This window comes from Magallana gigas, chromosome 1, assembly GCF_963853765.1.
Source record: "Magallana gigas chromosome 1, xbMagGiga1.1, whole genome shotgun sequence".
Lineage (NCBI taxonomy): Eukaryota > Metazoa > Mollusca > Bivalvia > Ostreida > Ostreidae > Magallana > Magallana gigas.
This window is the reverse complement of record NC_088853.1, coordinates 68,443,016-68,467,183: the sequence shown is the minus strand read 5'-3', so window position 1 is coordinate 68,467,183 and position 24,168 is coordinate 68,443,016. Positions and strand designations below refer to the sequence as shown.

The window sequence follows — 24,168 nt, the reverse complement described above, 5'->3', positions numbered from 1 at the left end:
CAAACCACGGCATACATGTATGATGTAATAAACACAAATAAGCCTTAGTACCTTTCCATACCAACGAATTTATGTAAAAGAAAGTTTGGATATTCTGTACGTTATTGATAAATGTGTTAATAATTGAAAACATATATGATTTCATACTTACTTGTTATTTATGATTTTTTTTACTGTTTATTTAATAATATTTTGGACTGAATTGAAACTTATCAATATTTTCAACAACTTCATTACTTTTTTTTTTTATTAAAAAAAAACCTGCTAAATTAGTGAGCATGTATGTGAACAAACTTACTTTTTTGACAGAAGTATCCTATCCAGCCAGGACGGCAGTCATAATCACATGAACCACTGACTTCGTTACAGCCATCACATGTGTAACTGGTGATACATCTCTCAGAACAGTCTTGTCCAAAATATCCAACAGGACAAGCTTGCAAAATGGATAATATATTATCTATCTATCTATCTATCTATCTATCTATCTATCTATCTATCTATCTATCTATCTATCTATCTATCTATCTATCTATCTATCTATCTATCTATCTATCTATCTATCTATCTATCAATATTTGAAGAGATGTTAATTTTATGAAGATATGTAATTTTGCTTTATTTTTCGGTCAGACTTTCCTCCGATATACATATCAGACTAGAACAACACTACACCGTTTATTTTAAACTTTCAATTCAACGTGTATTACAAATGTAATAGTGTGATTAAAGCTTTACTTGAATAGTGTTGCTAAAATCCCGTGCTTCGTGTTGCTTTGATGAAACATACCGTTTTCCATGCAAAAGTTACGAAGGTTTATTGGGAACGAGATGAATATCTATTTAATTTAGAAGAATATAGGATTCTAGAAGCGAATTTGATAAAACTGTGATCGTTTGCCTTCCCCGTATATGTTTATTGGTTTGTGGAAACCACAAGGTAGTGTTATTCTACCTCATTTTACATTAAGGAGTATACGTACGCTATTTATAGTTATCACGCGATATTGCACCGATGTGGCAGTCATATACTTCTCGAGTTTGTTGCATTGACATCTATTTCAGAGGATAAAACCAAGTGTTTGGACTGGTTAAAAGCAGTTTTTTAATCTTAAAATTAAGACCCTAAATTGCCTATATGCTTCCTTCACCTACCCGCGTTTTAATCTAACTCTCTATCTTTCACTTAATCTTATCAATCAATATGTATGACTATGTATATTGATAGTAAGATAATCGTCCACTTACGAGTTTTACACAAGTCTCCTTGATAATCGGGATCACATCCGGTCAAACATGTTCCATTGATATTGGAACACTGTTTTTCACGGCATTGTCCACATGTTTCATTGCATTCAGAACCATACAACCCTCTGTCACATGCTACAAATGAAATGTTTACTCCTTTAAAGTTTAGATGTTATATCTCCTATATATTTCTTTTCAAACAAAATATTTTACATGCGTAGCCACTCACGAGTTTTACACAAGCCCCCTAGATAACCAGCATCACATCCAGTCAAACATGTTCCATTGCTATTGGAACACTGGTTTAGGTCACGAAAGTGTGCACATGTTTCACTGCATTCGGAACAATACAACCCTTTGTCCATGCTACAAATAATGTTGATTCTCTTCAAGTTTAGATTTTCTTTGCATTATAAATCTATTTTCAATCAAAATATTTTACATGCGTAACTACTCACCGGTTTCACACAAGCCCCCTAGATAACCATTATCACATCCAGTCAAACATGTTCCATTGCTATTGGAACAGTGGTTTAGGTCACGACAGTGTCCACATGTTTCACTGCATTCAGAACCATACAACCCTTTGTCACATGCTTCAAATAATGTTGATTCTCTTAAAGTTTAGATGTTCTTTGTAGTATAAATCTATTTTCAATCAAAATATTTTACATCCGTAAGTACTCACGAGTTTTACACAAGCCCCCTAGATAACCATTATCACACCCAGTCAAACATATCCCATTGATATTGGAACAATGGCTAACATCGCGGTAGTGTCCACATGTCTCTTTGCATTCGGTTCCAAAAAATCCTTCGTCGCAAGCTATAAAAATAAAACAATTCAGTATAAATATTTACACGTATTGGGAAATCAACAGTCAAACTATGAGTTAATACTCTGATATTTAGAATATAATACATGGCATCTGTATCACATCCCATATCGACCGAGACTCCAATATCAGCCCGAGTGCATCTAATATACATGCAGCACTTATTACAAACCATGTGTACAAAGCCCGCTTGTTAGCAGGTTACTGTTTTCTGCACAGTCGCTTTCTTCATATTCCGGAAAAGACCAAACATTTAGGCGGACTATTGTGAACATATTTTTAGCATTTGTACCTTTGAACTACTGTAGAACTTAGTTGGATATTTTAAAACAACGCCATAAATACTTCATATTTTAACGAATGTAAACTAATAAAAGGAAACTTGGATTTCAGAGTGTTTTAAAAAAATATTTTCAAAATAAACGTTATATGAGCTTTTAAGCGTTCATTCATTAAAGAGATCTGTGTGAAAAATCACGTAACCGGATATCGCATCAAGAATTCTTCTTGTCAGACCAATCATCCTCTCCCAGGAGCCACCCATATATGAAGAATGAGGAGAGTTAAATATCCAAACTGTTCCATTTTCACGTAGATGTTTTTTAATCGGACCATCTTCAACATTCAGAGTTTGTAATCCTAATTCATCTGCTGCTCCTACAAAATTTGTACCCTTATCTGATCTAAATACTTTGACCGGTCCACGTAATGCTTCAAAGCGTCGTAAACAGCTGAACATGATTGCCCACCGTTTGTTGTTTATTACTCCACCACGTGTCTTCTTTGCTAAAACTGTCCATGGACCGAATGTATCTACTCCTACTGTGGTGAATGGAGGACCAGGAGTAATTCTGTCAGAAGGTAAATCAGCCATTTTCTGTAATTCAAATTTTCCACGAAGTTTTCTACATGTGACACATTTGTGAATAAATGAAGACACCTCACGTTTTGCACCAATCATCCAGAGGCCATTCTTTCTAAGCGCTCCTTCGGTAAAATGTCTTCTTTGGTGTCTAACTGAATCATGGTAGATTCGAATCAGGAGTGTTGAAACATGATGTTTATTTGGCCATATTATAGGATTGATTTCTCCAGTAGGTAACACATTCTTCACATTGTTTAGTCTCCCACCTACACGAAGTAAACCTTCACTGTCGATGAATGGGGAAAGGGTTGAAATCCGACTATCCTTTGAAACAGTTTTTCCATTTTGTAGAGAGAGTATTTCTTTGCTAAAACACTCTTTCTGTATTTCTTTCAACACAAATTTTTCAGCATCCCGACAGGATTGTACACTGTTTTCACACATATGCCATCCAGAACAAGAATGAGTTCTATGCTTGAAAAACTTGATGACGTGTCTTAAACAGGCGACAAATTTGATAAAGGTTTTCCATTTAGAAAATTTCTCTGCAAGTTCAGTTATACAGTTTTTTGACATCTTAGTGGTGGTTTTCATGACCTGTACATCTGGACGAATTTCCTTGTCATCCTGTGGATCTATTATTGGGAAGTCACAGTTATTATTAACCTCATTGCCGTCATGTTGTTCTAAAAGCCACTGAGGTCCTTGTAACCATTCACTATTCTGTAGCTGTTCACTCGAAAAGTTTCCTCTTGTCGCACAGTCGGCAGCATTTTTATGGGTCGGTACATAATTCCACTGGTCAGTAGAACTCACTTTTAAGATTTTGCTCACACGATTTGCCACATATGTATAGAATCTTTTCGATTGGTTGTAAATGTATCCAAGGACAACTTTACTGTCGGTGTAATATTTCACAACATTCGGTTTTACATCTAATTGTTCTAAAACAGTTTGTCCAATTTCTGAAGCAAGGACGGCTCCACAAAGTTCTAACCGTGGTATTGTATGTCCTTTCATTGGAGCTAGTTTGGATTTTCCCAATATAAATCCCAAATGGCTTGCGTTGTCATCATCACTGATTTTCAAATATGCAGTTGCTGCAATCGCTTTTTCTGACGCGTCACAGAAGACATGTAGTTCAATGTTGTTAACACAACTTAATGAAACAGGTAAGTACATTCTAGGAATTCTCAAGTCTTGTAAACACTGTAGAGATGATTTCCACTCTTTCCATTTGTGATCTATTGTGGTTGATAATGGTTGATCCCAATCGGCACCAACTGATTGTCGAAGAAGGATTTTCCCGGACAAGGTAATAGGCGACAAAAAGCCCAACGGATCAAAAATGCTATTCAGGAACGAAAGTAATCCTCTCCGGTTTTTCACTGTCTTGAACTTCAAACAAGAAACTGTCATGATTTAAGTCCCATGATAAACCGAGACTATGCTGTAGGGGTAGGACCGAGTTTTCTCCAAAGTGTACATCTCTAAGGTTCTTGTTCAGGTCCTCTTCACAGAAACTATTCAAAATCTCTCTATCATTCGAGGCAATCTTGTGTAACCGTAAATTGCCATTTTCTTTTAACACTGTTTTGGTTCTTTTAATCAAATCTATCACTTTTTCACGGGACGGTGAGGACACTAAACCATCATCTACGTAAAAGTTTCTATTTACAAAGTCTTTAACATCAGACCCATAAGTGGTTTCACAATTCTCCACAGTTCTTCGTAATCCATATGTTGCTATCGCAGGAGACGGTGCATTTCCGAACACGTGAACGCACATTCGGTATTCAATAAGAGGAAGATCTGGATTATTGTTTTTATACCAGAAAAAACGAAGAAAGTCTCTGTGTTCTATTTTCACGTAAAACTGGTAGAACATTTGTTCAATATCGGCAATTACAGCATATCGATCTTGGCGAAAACGCAATAATATTCCTATAAGACTGTTTGTTAGATCAGGTCCAGTCATCAACACTTTGTTCAGAGAATGTCCTTCATAGACTGCGGACGAATCGAACACTCCTCTCAATTGATTTGGTTTCTTAGAGTTGTATACACCAACAATGGGTAAATTCCACATTTCATTGTTGCTTTCATGATCAAGAACAGGAGCTATTTCTGCTGCACCGCTATCAAACACTTTCTTCATAAATTCAATAAAATGAGTCTTTTTCACTTCATTTTTCTTTAAGCTAGCATCCAAAATTTGAGCTCGTCTCCATGCTTGAGATCGATTGTTTGGCATCATGGGTTTCGGAGAACGAAAAGGAAGTTGACTTTGGTAAAATTCTTTACATGCTGCCGTTTTTGTTTGTGCTCTTGCTCCAAGTGATTTCGGGATGGGATCGATAATTTTCTCATCTGCTTCATGAAGAGATTGTTGATCTTTTTTATGGTCTAAATGTCCTATATCAGGATTCTGCTGAATTTCAGTTATCCCTTGGTCAGGGTCTTTGACGTTACCTGGATCAGGCTGTTCGTTTTGTCCTGGATCAGGCTGTTCGTTTTGTCCTGGAGCAAGTTTCTTTTCCTCCAACAAATCAGGTTCCCGTACAGTATTTGTTTCTCCTGGATCAGGGTTTGATGCCATGGTATAAATCTTCTTACTATAATGCCTTGTGCATAGTTAACCCGAACACAGGCACTTTTCTATCACCTTTATTCGTGCGTACTTGTGTATGTAGGGTAAGAAGCTACAATATTACAAAGGAAAAATATCAGTACATATATCATTACCCAAAAGGCATGTTCCGCAAACACAGAAAATACTATAAATGTTTAACATTAATGCAATACACAAATAACTATTACATGTGTTTACTCGTTACAATACTATGCAACTTTATCGAGACTTATAAAAACTTCACTTAAGATGTAAATACTACGGTATCTTAGAAAATACTTAAATGTTTTAACAAATGAGAATCGATATAATAATTAGCAAACTTTGATTAAAACAGCAAATAATTTGTAAACTTACATTTGTGACTTGACTGCAAACTACAGTTACATTGGCGGTAAAACTGCACGGACTAACGCTCTTCAGTAAAGAAGTCAAATATATATACCCTAGAAATTAAACGAATTTCGAACCCGACTGGAAAAAACAATATTGCCTATCGTAACAGCACACTTTCTAAGTAGTCAATGTGTTAACTTTCCTATCATTCTATAGCGAGTGCATGTTCCCGGCGAGAAGCGCTGGCAAGAAAAGCGAGCTCTAAAAACTAGTGCGAGAATAGAAACAAAACCAAACAATCCATTACCAAAGTGCCTAATGGTCAAAACATTAACCATCAGCTCTACATAAAATTTTCATATATGATTTGTTCAGCTGTAAACTTTATTTTTTTAAGGAAAAAAAACATATATTTTATCATTTAAATGTGTGATTTCCCTTAATCTTTTAATGTATAGTTTTTCTTCTGAAGGAGATTAAAATAGTCTAAAAATGACCATGGCCATCGACCCCTCTTAAATCTATACACAATTTATCTAGTATTCAAAACGCGTTATGACGTGAATTCTGCTTATACCACATGGTAAGGTTTATTGTGTGTTTTTGAGCATTGAATGTCGTATATTTCCAATGCAAACAAAACGAAAAATATAAACTCAATGTAAATATTTAATTAATTGGCGGATCGCAGATCCGCGCTTAAGCCCCGCTCACCGTGTCGACGGTAACTAAGAAGTGAAATGCCCGACATCGAAGGTAAACAATATGGCGGGCTAAATTTCCTTGAAGGACGTCCCGGACGATTTTTCGCAATCTTTTCTGAATTATAAGCCGACTTTACGTCAAAAGCAACGGGCTGTAGCGTTTGTAAAAGATGCATACATTAAAACTGTGAACATTTTTAGAGGAGAAAATGAAAAGAGCATTCAAATTACCGCTAAAATATTCAGAAGTCAGAGAAAAAGCAAGGATCCTAATCAAGTTAATCTCGACGTTAATATCACCGGGAAGAGTTTCAACGTTGCAAAGCTGGGTATGTAAACTGTTTGTTTCAAAGTTCATTTTTTTTGTTGACGTGTTCAAATGTTTTTGTTCAATGTTGTTGTTTGAATCATGTTCAGTTCCTTGTTACTTTTTCTTTTTCAAGTTAATGCATGCAGTTGGCATCAGCATTCAAAGGATATCTGTATAAAGTATTTCAAACACAAAGATGAGGTTTGTATTTTGTTGAATCTGAGAGAGAGAGAGAGAGAGAGAGAGAGAGAGAGAGAGAGAGAGAGAGAGAGAGAGAGAGAGAGAGAGAGAGAGAATGTGTTGTGTCATGTATTATAAGGCATAATCATTAATACACACTAGACTTTGACCCGTGTGTGCACGGGTTGACATTGCATATCGGACATTTACGAAATAGGTACGTCGATAAGCCTACAATAATGCTTTTAATTAAGGTTTTCCGCTGGGAGCGGAAAACCTTACTATTATTCTGAAAAAATTTCAAATTTCTTATTTTTTTTTTCTTCTAGACGCCAACTTTGATCCTTAATATCTCGCTCGTTTGTTCATCGATTGTTTTGAAATTTTCAGGACTGATAACATGCCGCGTGATGTTTTCGTTGCATATTTTAGTTGAGGAAAATCCCTATCCGGTATTGAGTTATTCCCCTTTTAGTAAAATTTAACGACTTCTTTTGTCCAGGGGGTTTAGCTTTAACGATGACTGGCAGAGTCTCAAAGATGGGTGGTTTAGAAGCTAATACATTGAATTTGTGCGAGATATACTGTAGAAGCAGAAATATTCGTTGAGGATTTAATTTCGTTATTTTCGTTAGCAGTAGAAATCAACGAAATTAAATCCATGGCGAATTTTTAACCAAAGTAATAATGAATACAAAGATATTATGATGTGACGAAATTAAATGTCAACGAAGTTTATTTGGATCAAAAACAACGAAATTTTGACCCAACGAAAATATGTGCTTCTACAGTATTTTATTTATTATTTAAATGCAAATAAAAGGGGTGGTATAGATGTTGAATTAAAGGTAAGAAATAAAATAAAAAAAAATTCGCGTATTTTCCGTGTTAGTTTTCCACCTGATAAAAATTTGTTATAACATGTATTTTAAAAGTTCTTGGTCTTACTCAGACCTTTCATTCGGTATGCCGAAAAAAGGGCTGGCCCTTATAATTAGGGAGTTAGAGGCGTCCAAAGTTTCTTGTCAATAACTTAAAAAGGAATAAAAATTTCTAATGCATTATTGAAGCAAAGTTGTAAAAAAATGAATTCTTCTATAGTATTCAATTAAATGTTTTCGTAATTTATAGTCAGTATTTGCAGAAACAATTGTTGTCAGTTTGGTCCATTTTTGTGGGGGTGCGCACGTTAATGAGGTTATGAAAGGGCTTCTTGTAATGCACTAACGGATACATGTAGTGCGCAAAAATAATTCCACATAAAATTCCCAAATGCTTTTATTCATATGTACAATTTCATTTCATATAGATGAACCTCTTTGACCTTATTGTTGTTGTTTGTTTCATAACTGTGCCCCTGTCTATATTTAGATGCATTACGAGACTCAGGTAACCGATCGATAGGAGAGTCGCTAGCTGTATTCAGGCCGTCGCCTAGACGATAGTGCATGTGCTTGTAGAGCTGGACGTACACGTTTAACCCCCACTGTGTTACTGTAACAGAGACATTTTGAATTGTTTCAGTACTGGGAGATGTGTTAATAAAATGGTTCCAATGCATGGTAATTAAACTTAACTTTTCTACAATACGTATACACGGCCGTTTTATAAAACACAATGTGTATTTCTGACATGACAAATGTATGCTGGCAATTTAAACGAACGCGGGATTGCTCCCGATAGAACAATTCTTTTTAAGCAAAATAAAAAAATACTGATCTGCGATGGATATAATATAATTATCATCGTTGAGATGATTTTAAAAAGTGAACTTAATATTCTTATACGATAATATTTGAATCCAAAGCCGCTAGTTTTAAGTTACGGTTATTAGGGATATGAATTATGACTTGCCCCGCGTTTCAGGTTTTTTACTTGCAAAACATCTACAAACGAAAATACCAAACAACCTTCAGCAGCAACTTATAAATTATTTATTCCATACACAATTCTAAAGAGGTAATTCAATGAATTTCATAAATGCTTTATACTTGTATACATTCGCTGGAATGGAAAAAAGTGGCATGGAAAAAATGTTGTTAAATGTTCATCAAATACGCTGTAGCCTTAGCAATCGAAAATAATTAACAAACTGTATATTGATAGATTGACATATCAACAAACATTCAGACCCGCAATGGTTTTTTTTTTACAAGTTCTATAAAATGTAGACTCAATGACTGAATTCTTTACCGTTTTCCGTGTTGTTTATTTTGAATCACGTGTGTACGTTATGTGTAGCCATATAGATGAACACTTTAACTGTTTAATTGTGTACATGCAGAGCAATGCAATGCTAGGACAATTAAATTCCAACAATGTATATGGTGAGGCCGGTCAGACTGATACTGGTTCTGCTTGTTCTACAAATAGCGAATGTAAGACAAAGTATTTAGGTGTTATATTTTAAACAAATGTAAGTATTGCTTTCTTAAAAGCTTGCATTACTCAACAAAGTATTTTATTGGAATCATTCTTAGTTACCTTAAATGCAAATATGTACCGCTCGGTCTGTATCCCGGAAAAATTGACTACCATCCGAAATTTTTCATACAAGGTCTACAGACTTGCAGCTAACATTACCTTTAAAAATACATTTTAGAATTTGCCGCTGTTTATAAATTCATTAAAAAGACGCGCAGAATCAAGTGGTAATATGTCGTTTGATATGGGATTTTTGACGTCTTTTTTTATTGTTTTCATTAAAATTATTTCATTATTTCAAGCTTGTGGGTGGAATGAAATAAGTTTCACATGTTATATGACATAAAGATGTCCTCTCCCCACTTTTTCTCGCAGCAACTATTTTTTAAAATTTACATAAAAATTGAATTTTCATGGAGTTGCCCCCCCCCCCCATCCCCCATTTTTTGTAGCATGTAAAAAAAAGGTATAAAAATCATGAAATTATGAGTGAAATTTTGGAAAATTCTAAAAAAAAAAATTCTTTTTTTGCTTGGCAAGATTTGTTGGATGAGTTTGCCCCCCCCCCCACCCCCACTTTCAAAAACGATGCTACGTGCTTGGAAATTACTCATTTCTTTATTCCCCTCTTTAATAAACAAAACAAACTAACAAACATAACCGATCCAGATAAATATAATTATATGTATCAAAAATAAACTTCAAAAACAAACTACACATTCATCCTTCACCCACATTATTGCCTTTTCGATATTTGTCATCGTTGTAGACCCGTGTAACAATCTGTTACATTATATATGTAAGTAGGTGCTTGCACGACAAAGAACCCCTTGCTGATCTACATTTTCATTAACGCATACAAAGAAAAAATATATTTTGATTTATTTTTTAATTTCTTTTGCTGTAAAAAAAAAAAGAGAAGAAATTGGTTCTCAGTCTCTCTTTATGCCTGTTTGTTAGCGGTTAATCCAAGTTCATTTTGAATATCCTTTTGTTATTTAAAAAATGCGATGTAATTTTTTTTTCATGCTATATTTCGGATAAAGCAATGAAGGGTTGTTTCTTGAAATTTTATTAGACCATAAAATTGTAAAATGCTAACATTGAAAATTGTGCCCGATTTCTTTCTTTTTTTTAAGGTAAAACTTTATTGATTTAAAAAATGATTCTTTGAGACAAACAAATTGACATAATCAATAAGAGTTTGACAATCTCTAACTGCAAATACAGATCGTCCATCCGAATTTCTTGAAAATTGCCATTATTTTCGTACGCGGACGCAATACTCACCGAAACTAAGTGGTTCGTATCTTAAGTTTTAACTGCTTTGAAAGGTAATATTGGTTTTCTGATAATTATGAACATGAATAATTAAATAAATATGGTTAAAATTATAGTAAAATTACCGGCATCGGTCTTCTTCGTGCGCGGATCTAGAAGGGGGAGGGTTCCAGACCCCACCCCCCCCCCCCCAGCGAAATTTCTTTCAATTACGTGTACATTATAAACTTACCAAATATGCCTCGGACATCCCTTGGCAAACTCAAATAACCGTCTGACTTTTCAACCCCCTCCCCGGAAATTTTTTTTGATCCGCGCATGTTCCCCCTCCTCGAAATACAAAATTATTCTTCAAAACCCCTTGTAAATTTTCCAGGATCTCCGCATATATACTAAGAGATTCATTGGCGCTTGCGTTCGATGAAAATGCGTGTAAAACGTTTGCCAATGGTCTTTTTACCTTCGTATCGGGCATAACCACAGTCCCACTCTGTGAATAAAATGCGGCGAATCAAACTAGAGACAACGTGTTAAGATCTGCATTTGCGCATAAACATGTAGTATCATCGTGCAAAATGCACTGTTCAATTGTAATTTTTTTTTTACTTTACTTGTAAAATTCGTAATTTTTTCTCACAGTTTATTTCTTACAAAGTTACTTTTTTATTTAGTGATTGACACTTTTAATTTTAGACTTTATATGTGATTTCAAAGAGACAGAGTGTCATGTCTCAAGGACTGTTAATCTCTTAAAACAACATTGTGCAATTATCAGATTTTCATTTCTTGGACATCAAAGACTCATTGAGTTTATTTAATTATTTTATATCTGTGAACCTTTCACTCAGCTTACTTATATCATTACCTGTCAATTTATACTCATTGTTAAGATTCTTATAAAAAGTTATGTACAATTGTCAATGCGCAGTCTGGAATACGGCGGCCAGCCCCGGCCACGTCCGACTCTCCCAGAGTCCACTACTGGCCATATCCGAATTGTTTGTAACATGTCTGTCTGTTAAATTGTTATAATGTTGCCATCGTTGAGTCTCGTCCGATAATGTGGAATCTTGCATCAATTGCCTGTTTATTTCTCTGGAACTGTATACTGGTGGACCTTCGCGAATACGGCAAACCTACCCTTCGTTTTAGCTTATGGCCCACAGCGCGCCACAACCTTATACCTTATACACTTTACGCCAACATTCCCTCACCCGGTTCGTACTGCACACGACCGATGCAGATCCAGACGAATTCTCTATCACCGTAAAATCTACGCGGTCACAGAAATATAATACTTTGTTTCTCGGTGTTTACACATCTAATATTGTACTATGGTCAGCTATCAATTTTTTGTAATACGTCACAAGTATGACGCAGCTACGACGGAAAACTTAATCGTTGCTTGCAACGAGCTCGTCTCTAGTTTCACTACACTTTCCTTAGTTTGAATAATCTAACCGTGTCTCGGGAAAGGCCCTCACCACAGTAAGGATGCCTCCCTTATACCCGTAATGTAGCAGAAAATTGCAGAATCGCTCCGGAACGATTTTGGAGAAAGTTAATGAAGTTGCCGGATTGCCTTGAAAATAACAGTCAAATTTATCACAACAAACCTTTTGGAGACAGCAAATACCTTTCAACTTAAAGTTTTAATCCACAGAATGGAAGAATTCAACACCTTTTCACTAACGTACACGTATTTTCTTTGTAAAACTGGGTCCGTAGGAAATTATTAATTTTTTACGATAAACCATATTCTATCTTCACTCTCCTAACAATTATAATGTAACTTTTTTGCATCATCACGAAGACAAAAGTACGTACCCAATTGAAATGTATATTTGTTATTTTATACTTTTTCTCATAAGAAATGATTAATATATATGAACAGAATATATAGCAACAGGTTAACGAAAATTTACCCGTATTTGTTTTATCATTTCTGAGTTTATTCATGCAGATGTGATATTATAGAAACATAAAGATCCCGTTAGCGTGAATGTATTGCGCAAGCGCAAGATTGTAAAATCCAGGTGATTTCCGGGATTTTTTGAAGAATTGTTGTTGATTATTAATTAGCGAAGCTTAACTGAGAAAAAATAAAAACAAATTGGTATTTTTCAATTACCAATGATGTTTAAAATATATAAAACAAAAGACAGTATTCTTCCGATTTCTCGGTATTAAAGACCAAAAATTCGAGTCTATTATTTTAATATAGTAATAATTTAATTTTGGTTGTAACACGCTTTCTGATTGGTTGAAAAATTTGTTTTATATCGTATAAAGAATGTTGCCTACGTCATAGTAAGACAAACGTCAAAAACGTATCAATCCGCCTGACGTTACGTTTGAATTGTGTACAATTTGATGTCATTTTATAGATCAAATGACCGTTTTTATCAACAATTGATAGCAAATAAATTAAATTATAAGGAATGAATTCAATATTTTTTAGTTTTATACGATATAAAATGGTTTGGAACAGTTTACGCTTTTTTATAAACCGCTTCGCGGTTTATAAAGCGTAAACTGCCCCAAACCATTTTATATCGTATAAAACTAAAAATTATTGAATTCATTCCTTAAGTACAGATAGTCTTTAGAGTGTTATTGATAAATAGTAATATACATTATGCAGGGTGTCTGGACAATGTGCGCATGTCTTACATGTAGCTGTAGTCAATGCACTGGAGCAGTGGAAGATCTCACTACTGGCTCTAAAAACCCCTGTCCGTATGAAAATTCCCTGTCTTCCCCTGTCACCCCCTGTGTTTTCACTGTCATCCCCTGTACATCCCCTGTGTGCCACTGTACAGAGCCCCTATATACCCTGTCATCCCCTGTGCGCTCCTGTACACAACCCCTGTGTGCCACTGTAAGCCCCTGTCACCCCCTGTACGCCCCTGCCATCCCCTGTAAGCCACTGTATACCCCTGTGCATGCCCCTGACATCCCCTGTACGGCTTTTGACTGGGTTTTTTTAAAATATCATTTTCTTAATTCAACTATTGAAATCACATGTGTTATATTTTGAGCTATAAGTCAATATATGCACTCAACAGCGCCGAATCACAAGACACACTGTTATCGTAATTTTAGAAATCACATGTTTTAGTTGATAATTTATTGATACTTCAAAAATCATGCTAACAACTAAAGGTTTGAGATTCACCGGGTGGTAAACCTCAGGTGAGGGCGGGAATTATGTTTTATATTAGGTGTGCAAGCCCTCAGAGCATGTAGTCCTTTGGAGCTCGGGAACATCGCTACTCCCTAATATTTGAAAAACAGACATAAAAATACAACATAGAGTGAATTATTCAGTTTTTAAAATTGTCTACAGATGTATGTACACTTTACTTATGAATATCTTAAGCCTGTGAATCATATGATTCTTGGTAATAAGCAACACACTAGAAACTAAGATCAAGCGCGGCACATGGTTTTGTATATATCTAAACATATAGGAGCGCACTAAAACCAATAAATCAATTAGAATATAGAATTTATAATCAGTTATGTAACGATAGAGTACACCTTTCTTCTTTTTTCTAACCAAGTTCTTGGTTTTACCTTTATTAATTTCCCGTGAATAGCAAAAAAAAGCTTCAATAGCTTATATATGTTTGTCTAAGAAATATTTTAGTATGTTTGTTCAATACGTTTCTGACCGGCTTATTAGACTCTTGAATTGAATTTAACTGATGTTTTAATCTCATAATCAATTTCATTAATTTCCAAAATATAATTGTCATATCTCTTTTTACTACAAAGTGGAAGATATCAAAGATAATTAAATTAATTGCCAGTGAACAGAAATCTGCCGCAAAGGTCAGAAAATGTAAATGTGTTTTCTATACATGTAGGAGGTTTTATAGATACTGAGATATTTTTAAAAAACCCTGATTAGTAATGAGAGAGAGAGAGAGAGAGAGAGAGAGAGAGAGAGAGAGAGAGAGAGAGAGAGAGAGAGAGAGAGAGAGAGAGAGAGAGAGAGAGTTTGCATTGACTTTGAATTAAATTTATTAGTTATATAGTTTACCCGGGAATTAATTTCCTAATAAGTAAACATGCAATCCTAATTTTTATTACCTTTTCTTTATCATTCCGCAGCCCTGGTCAGAACATACACAACAAAAATGTAAATGTAGAACTAGTTTTTTTTTCTATACATGTAGCCTATGGAGTTTATACAGAGAGAGAGAGAGAGAGAGAGAGAGAGAGAGAGAGAGAGAGAGAGAGAGAGAGAGAGAGAGAGAGAGAGAGAGAGATTGCATTGATTTTTAAGTAAATTTTACTAATAGTTTAACAGGGAATTATTTTCTTATTAAGGAAACATGCAATCCTTATTAACTTTCAAAACCAATTTTCTATACTTATTTAGATTAACTTAGAGCTGTCAAATTGATTTTTAATTCATCAATGCTTTATACTACTCCAGAACAAATGATCAAAAAACAAGACACATAATTAACAACAAGCTGATTGAAGCTACAGTTTTCAAAGGAGATGATGTTGACATTATTTCACTCGGTCAGTGATTATATAATAGCTACTGTACACAGCCCTTCTTGACAATTTGCAGTTCACGGTAGCGAGATAGGGAAAAAGAGATGATAGACACACGTGTACACATATATATACACACACTTCCTCAGATCTGAAAGGTCGGTCAGTGATTATATAATAGCTATATACTGTATACAGCCCTTCTTGACAATTTGCAGTGCACGGTAGCGAGACTGGGAACAATGAGGTGACAGACACACGTGTACTTGTATATACACACACGTCCTCAGGTCTGGATGCTCGGTAATGCTACACAATAATGCAATATGTTGTTTAAACACCCTTTATGACCTTTTTCCCAGTCTGTCAAGTAAAGAAAACAAGAAATTGAAAATTTGAATTTTTCAGTTCTGAGAATTTCAAACATGAAAAGATTGAAGCGCTTTAAATTCAGAACATTATTTAGCACAGTGATATGAATTAAAACTGTACATTGCTCTTTTATATTTTTTCAAATGAAATAAAATTTGAATAAATGCCTGATATTGTTCTGATCCGAAATCCGGACCATTGTTTAATATAATGCATGTGTGTATAATTAAATGGTACCCCGTTACCGGCATTTGCATACAGTCATGCATTAAATCATTTATTAACGGTATCATTGCTCTACAGTGTATATGCATGTGGACAATTCTGTACAATAATGCATACAAATAACTCAATGGACCGGTCTAACCCCCCTTTCCGAAAAAAAAATCAACTCTCTCTCTCTCTCTCTCTCTCTCTCTCTCTCATGATTTATAAGAAAAACAATACTGACAGCAATTATCAGCGATTTACATGAACTTCATAAAGGCTGTTTAATTTTGTGCATCATTACACTGGTCAAAACAGTCAAAATATAGGTGATCATTTCATCATTTCGATCGGTGTGTGGTTATCTGCACGTGCTGACCAACTTGTGTTATTATGCTTTATCTCAGTCAGGTAACATTTACAAATTACAGCAAATGGTCATTTGTTTAAATGCATGTAATAAAATAAGCGGTTTATCGGTATACAAGTTTATCTTGATTTGTGTCAATGTTATGTCAAAATTATTCACGCTTGTAATAATATTGCCCTCTATGAAATGCAAAGAAAACAAGCACCGTCTAAAACATGAATGTTATATATAAATTTTTAAAAATCCGAATTAATTAAAAGCTATTTATTTACTTAGCGAGCAGTTAAAGACCGTACAGGGGATATCAGGGGCATGGACAGGGGCAGACAGTGGCTTACAGGGGATGACAGGGGCGTACAGGGGGTGACAGGGGCTTACAGTGGCACACAGGGGTTGTGTACAGGGGCGCACAGGGGATGACAGGGTATACATGAGCTCTTTACAGTGGCACACAGGGGATGTACAGGGGATGACAGTGAAAACACAGGGGGTGACAGGGGAAGACAGGGGATTTTCATACGGACAGGGGTTTTTAGAGCCAGTAGTGTCTCTGGGTACAAAGAGATACCAGCAGAACTATCATCAACCAGTTTGGCACAGCAGTGGGACAAACCTCGTGGGGAGAAAATAAAAGCTGAACCAGTGTCTAAAATGATAATTTCACGTCCAACAAATCTTAACAGAAAAAAGGAAGTCTGTTATCGCATCGTACATTGATACAAGGTAAATGAAAGCCTGTCACTGATACAAGATAAATATTTTTAGACTAGCTGCAATATTTTTTCCCCGGAGAGCTACAGTTCTGCAGCTATCTTTAAACACATGTACAATGTATGTTATGATTTTCAAAAAATGTTTAAAATGTGATCACTGGTGGTATGTTAAATTCAGTATACATAAATTAATATATAAATTTATACAAGGATCAGATGATGACAAGATATTTAAGTAAGATGAATAGTTTAGGAAACTTTTTTAACCCGTGTTTCAAGATAAAAGAAAAAATGACAAACCAGACTGGGATTCGAAATATGGACCGCCTTATTCTATAGAAAGGTGCTCAACCAACCGAGCTGTCTGGTGCTGCTATTAGAACTGATTTGATCATCAAAAACCAATAGTAGTACATATATAAATGTTAATTTGTTTATTTCTTAATTTTTTTTTTTCAGGAAGACGGACATTAATATAGATGATATTCAAAAATTGAAGATTTTAAAGCAAAACCCCATATCATATTTGGTTACTTCAACAGCAAACTGTACAGTAGATACACCACTTGGAGTACAGTTCATTGGTTCAGCTCTTAGTTACCATGTGAGTATTTAATACACTAATTAATAAGTTGATATACTAAATTCACATAACAAAGCAAGACAAGAATAAAGGTTAATCAGTGTTTTTATCTTGAATCAAAAAATTCATGAAGTTCGTCAACAAACAACATGTCAACCATATTTGATCAATAATTGAAAAAAAAAGAAAGACTAATTTTTTCTGATAAGATTTTAAACTGTTTTATACGAGCAATAGCACGTTCTACATAAACACGATGTTTTGCTATTTTAACTGTTTCTGCAACTTCAGAAGCCTTAATCTGTGATGCACAGGATGCAAAAGGTGGGATATTCAGTTTAAGCCCAACAGCTGCAATGTCTTTCTCCATATGGAAGCCTTTGTCAGCCATTACCCCATCCCCATTCTGTAGTTTTCCACTCTGTATAAGGTCTGACCGTAATTTAAGAAAGCAACTTTCCTCTGTGATGTCCTTATCAGATATAGAACCGGTAAATAACATGGAAGAAAATATTACTGAACCTCGTAGATCAACTCCAATAAGTCCTTTCAAAGTTGAACTCGAATTGTAATCAGAGTAGCATTGGCTTTGTCTATGGAGAGAACTCGGTTTTTGTACTTTTAGTTCTGTACAGTCAATGATGACAAGGGTATTTGGAAAATATTTCTTATAACTTTCTGGCATATTTTCAATTAAAGTTTCACGATGTGGCCAAATATCTAAACTTTTAAGTCTAAATCAAAGTACTGAAGTACTGACGGGAGTTGATTTTATCGATTATTATTTATCTTAAAATCAACGATATGTCATTTTGCTTGGCAAGTAGTTTATAATCTCTATTTGAATTACGCACATTTTTTTAATATGGATTCCTCGGACTTTTCCGACAAGAATTTCGAGAAAACCTCGTATGAATCATGTTGTGTAATATTTAAAAATAGAATTGATTTCATCAAACTACATATATGTATCGGTATTCGAAATATTTCAAAAAGTATATGGGTCCAACCAAAAATGAACTCTAGTCTCGTTCAACCAGATGCTCGGCTGTCTCCGTTCATCTCCAACAAGTGAGAGATACCAGGTCACGTGATAGCTTGATGATGCGACCTCTAAATATAGACTGAATCTCTGCTTGTCGGAGATGAACGGAGACAGCCGATGGTTGAACGAGACTATATTGAACTCTGGCGTAGGAATACATACGACTGCAAAAAACTTCTGAAATGTTCGTACTATTTAAAATCTGACTATTTCTTAGGTATTTATAAATACGTTTCCTTTAAAAAAATATGCTTCAGCGTACATTACATCGAATTTATTGATTATTTTCAAGAACTAACTCATGTCAGCGGTGATGATTTGTGCTTAGGTCCAAACACTGTTTCAGTTTCGGTTTGCCAGAGTAACTGCATAGGAGAGTTGATTAAAATCAACTCCCAAAAACATGTAGTTTATCCACTGAGTAAATATTGCACTAGACTCATGTGAATATATATTAAACAGATGAGATATGTGTTGAAAATCAAAGTTTTGTCTATGCTTAATCATAACAAGTAAAAGTTGGTCTGCTGTTGATAGGGATTTGGAACCTTTTGCAGTTTTACTCCACTTGATCGGATCTTTATCTGTTGGAACTAAAAATATGTACACTGCATCAAACTGTTCCTTTGTAAACCCAGTATAATACTTGTAGTCTTTTTCTTTCAATTTGTGACAAACAAAACATCCCTCCTGTAATTTTTGTAGTTGTAGAAACTGTTGTTGAGTGTCAGACTATTTTTGAAGCAGAATATCCCTCTCTTCATTCAATGCTTTGTTTTCTGCAACAACAGCCAAAAGTTTTAGTTTTAACATACCATCTGAAACATACAAAAGGGTTATAATTCATAAATTGCATTTCATAAACACATTTTTTCGTAATTTGATACTAAGTTAAACATATAGTTGAATATTTCATAGTAACTAAAACTTCCAAAGAGATACACTGCCTAATTTATAATAGACCTATTTTATCAATTATCTCAACTTTATGTTTTAGGCACCACTGGTTCAGCCAATCGCAAATCCCCGAGCTGCATCGAGTTGTGGAGATACAGAATTTCCAAAGGCCCTAGACCCTTAGAATCTTCAGAGTGTGGAGCAACTAGCACATGAGTGGAGGAATATTAATATAACTAAGTGATGCCAATGAGTTAGAAAGGTCAACTCACTTACAAAGTTCTGATTCGAGATGGTACACAGAGCGAGGTAAGAGAATTACTGCTTCCAACTTTGGACTCATAATGAGAAGGAAAAAGGACATTAATGAAACTTTCATGAAAAATACCTTTAAAAAAAAGAGTTGTTATCCTCATCTACATCCTATGGGAAAGCTAATGAAATTGTTGCAAAGCAAATGTACATCAGAAATACAGGAAATCATCTTCATGAAGTTGGTTTGATATTCAACCCTGATTTGCCTTTTCTCAGTGCAACACATGATGGCATAATGTGTGAAAAATCAACAGACATGTGTCCATTTGTGAAGCCTGCGAAACAAGAAATGATTTTTTCCTCCCAAAAAATGATGATTTGTTTTCTTTAAAACACAGTCATGCACACTGGTATCAAATCCAGGGTCAACTTCTTGTATCTGGGGCCCCTTTTTGTGATTTTATTACATACACCAAGCAAGACTTCTATGTGGAACGAATTTATCCCCACAGGCCCACTATGGATGCCTTGGTCAGAAAATTGTTAGAGTTCTATGTACATCACTTTAAGCCATTTGTGCAAAATAATGATGCTAACTGAGTTACTGAATTTAATTTGTTGCAATTTTGTACAAAACTGAATCAGTATGTCTGGATGCAAATAAAATAACTTTATTCTTACTTTAACAAGTTTTTTTTTGTTTTAAACAAAAAGTGACATAAGTAAAGTATGGAAAACTCTGCTGTCAAATGGCGTAACAAAAGGAGTTGGACAACACTCAGGCTGAGCTGGAGGTTCTAAAGGTTCTGGCATGGCACTGGATCCAGCATTCATATTCTGGTCTTTCCTTAAAGTTGAAACAATGAAATTTCTTACAATTACTTAGAAATGAAAAGCAATAAAATGCTATTTTTATGCACATTAAATATATATGTAGTAATTGTTTAGTAAATTACTCAATAGCAGAAGTATCTGCAAGAATTTGTCGCTTTGATGAATATGTACTTTCACAAGAAGCATTTCTAGTAACTGTACATGCATGCACTCTTTTGGTGGGTGGTTCTCGGGCTAGGGTCACTGAGTCACAGCTGGTAGCAACTGCAGATATTGGATCTGGATACCTGTCAGTTGGTGTTCCATCAATGAAATGCTAAGTAAAATGACAATTTTCCTTTTAACACAAACTTAACTGGCAGTAACATATATGAAATAAATTCACTTTCTATCAACATCAATAATAAAAGGTATAATTAATTAACACTATATAATGATATTAAAATTGTACTAAATATCCTTAATATTTGAAATTTGATAACGCATTTAATTATCTATGCATATGATAAAAGCTAGTATCCTAATCTATGCACATGATAAGTGTTTGTGGTTCTATTATTTTATGTTTAACCTATATTGATTTTTTATCGAATAATATAGATTAACAGGACATTACACATTTATAACAGATTTATAGCTTCATTATAAGTAATATCTCTCTCTCTCTCTCTCTCTCTCTCTCTCTCTCTCCTCTCTCTCTCTCCGAATCAACTGGAAATCTTATAATGTTATGTATCGATAGTATTTAATATTTTTTGTTTCAAATCTTATTCCTTTATAAATCTAGCTATCGTACGTAGGCATGAAATATCATGGTTAATATTGATGGATCTCCGACTGTAATTCCTGCATTGTACACACGATGGTTTAAGAGGAATCTCGGGCTATATAAAAAAAAACAAACCTATTCTACAATTAAAAGCACTTGTTTGGCTCATTTAAAAAAATATTTTCAGCAAATTACCTTTGAACAAACATACAGATGTTTGGCTGTTCCTCTCTCGTTCAACATGCTTTCGTTTAACTGGTTGTGTGGCCTCCCACACAACCGTATCCACCTCTACGCTTTTTCTAGTTGCCTGCCTGGTTTAGGAAAAGGAATGAATCGTATCCCCCCTACAAGACGATCGGGGTACTTGTTGTCTGTGGTACATGTACCCCAACAACACCGTTTAACCATGATTATCAGTGAAATCAGACAACCTTTAATTTAAAGTCCGACAATAACAAAAGTTGTCGGGCGAAATGGCGGCGCGTCTTTTGGATACTGAGCTGCGTCATTTCATTGGCTCACGTGACATGTCAATCAAAATTCCGCGAACCGCCAGTTGCTACACAACTTTTTGCAGAATTAAACACAAAATATCCTGGATAATTTTACAGTGTGAAGTTGCGAATAAATATTACTGAACTATTTTTAATTGCATACGTCGCACTGTTAATTGCAAAGATTTTAAATGTTTAGACTATAGCCGTACAATGTTAATCATATTTTGTTTTCCTTAGAGTTGCACATGGGCAGTTTTACCTAGTTCACACCGGTGACCTTTGTATCCAGGTTTACAGCCCTGACAGGTGCCCGTCTCTATGTTACAGTACTGACAGTTTACGTCTGGACAGGGAACGGAACAGTTGGACCCAAAATATCCGGTAGCAGGACAACCTTTGATATTAATAAGATACGTAAGGGTTTTAAAAATATGCACCATGCGATAAATCAATTTATTTTAAATGGTTTATATCAGATTTCAATGTACAACCGTGTGGGTTTAAAATGTACAGTTACATAAAACGGTCTTCAGTTACTTTAATACACAGCTTTTTTAGTTTTTTATTTCTAAATTGCAGTTTGATTCTTATCGTGCGAGGAAAAATGCAAACACTGTGACTTTCACGAATATATGTCATCAGTCTGTTAATTTTTATTGATATATCACGCCATGTACCTTAACTAATTCTGATCATAATTTGAAAGCGGTATAACTTTACACTACACTCACCATACGCCTCCACCTCACAGAGGTCAGTGTTAACACGATTAGAGTAATAGTCAGGATAGGTAACTCCTGGTAGTCTCTCGTTGTAGTAGATAACGTATTGTCCATGTACAGGACAGGTAGTGGTGAAGACAGCAGGTATGGTGTCTAGTGTAAAGTTGTCATCCTTGTAACACAGTGTTCCCTGTAGTCTGTCTGTTGTATTGGAGACGTGCACAGAGAATCCAAGGAAATACTTAGTGATGACATTAGAAGGACCTGCATTAAATGTTAATCAATTATTGGAGGATGTACATAACAATGTAGCTAGACAAACAAACATTGGTATTAAAGACAATCTATCATGTTTTTTCCTGTAAAAGAGGGTACACAGTTTTGTGTTTGTTGTACTTTTTAAACATTGTAAATAAAATGAAGGGTTTGCAGTAAAATTTGATTACTATAGTACCTATTTGTGTTTGATGTGTTTGTTTAGCTTAAAAAAACAACATAAGATGAACGGTATTTCATACATTCTGTTTTTCTGTAGTCTGTCTATTGTATTGAGTACGTACAAATTAATCGCACACAGCACTTTTGACATAAAATGAATTTACAGTAAACATAAAAAATAATATTTATTTCTTCTTTTCGATTTATTGATTAATAAAGCTAGATAATTATTGAAGTTCCTAAATCGCATTCGTTGTATTAGAGACGTGCACAATATGTCTATATATTTTACCTTACATGTATGAGGCAGAAATAAAATCAAGATAAGAAAATTACCTATAGGAAATGAGAGGCTGCTTACAAAGAGCAGATAAACGTATTATCACACATTTTAATGTCAGTTCTTAACATCCATCAACTCATACTGAGTATCCACGGGTTGCTGATAAAGAAGTCTTTCGTTCTAAAGAAGCTTTTAATTTAAGAAAAAACGGGTTGCATTCATTTTCATAACTTTACTGATTCACACCAAGGTCACAAAAGAATCGTGGGTCCTTTATCGTACCAACACCTACTGCGACACTGGGCCTATTAAGCGTTGCATAGTCACATAATAGATTTAATTGTTAGGATTCTAACACACTATTATCTCTAGGTAAAACTGCACTTTCAAAAATATCCGCGCAGAAATGTACTGTAGAAATAGCTTATTGTATGAAAAATCGTGGGCTTAAAAAATACTAATTTAAATGTAGACCTATTAGTAAGAAATTCCTGATAGATTTCATAGATATTAACAACTTACATATAGCAGATGTTTAAACACAGTATAGATTTCAGTTGTTCAACATCCATCAAATGATATTGAGTATTAACACCTTTCCATAAAAAAAAAGCAGTGTACCCAGGGAGAACGTTCTGTTTACATTGTAAACCATTTCTTCACACCGCGGCTTACAAGAGAAATGATGGTCCTTTATCGTGCTATCACCTACCGTTACACTGGGCAAATCTAATGTTAAATGGTTACGGTATTGATCTATTTCTATTTCAGTAATTATAACAAGTGGATTTCAGGATTAAGCATGTTGCATTACTGATCATTTTGTAACGTGTCTGCCTAAACACGCTA

At 34.8% G+C, this 24,168-nt stretch overlaps 1 long non-coding RNA gene and 1 pseudogene across 1 annotated transcript; both read right to left on the bottom strand.

Moving 5' to 3' along the window:
• Window positions 1-17,669: 17,669 nt before the first annotated feature.
• LOC136276222 (uncharacterized) lies at window positions 17,670-19,861 on the bottom strand (annotated as a pseudogene).
• Window positions 19,862-20,515: 654 nt separating this feature from the next.
• On the bottom strand, window positions 20,516-21,817 carry LOC117683628 (uncharacterized). Its single transcript, XR_010711231.1, has 3 exons — window positions 21,572-21,817; window positions 20,730-20,923; window positions 20,516-20,620 (listed from the first exon to the last, which is right to left on the bottom strand). It is a non-coding gene; the product is annotated as an uncharacterized lncRNA (long non-coding RNA).
• Window positions 21,818-24,168: the final 2,351 nt, after the last annotated feature.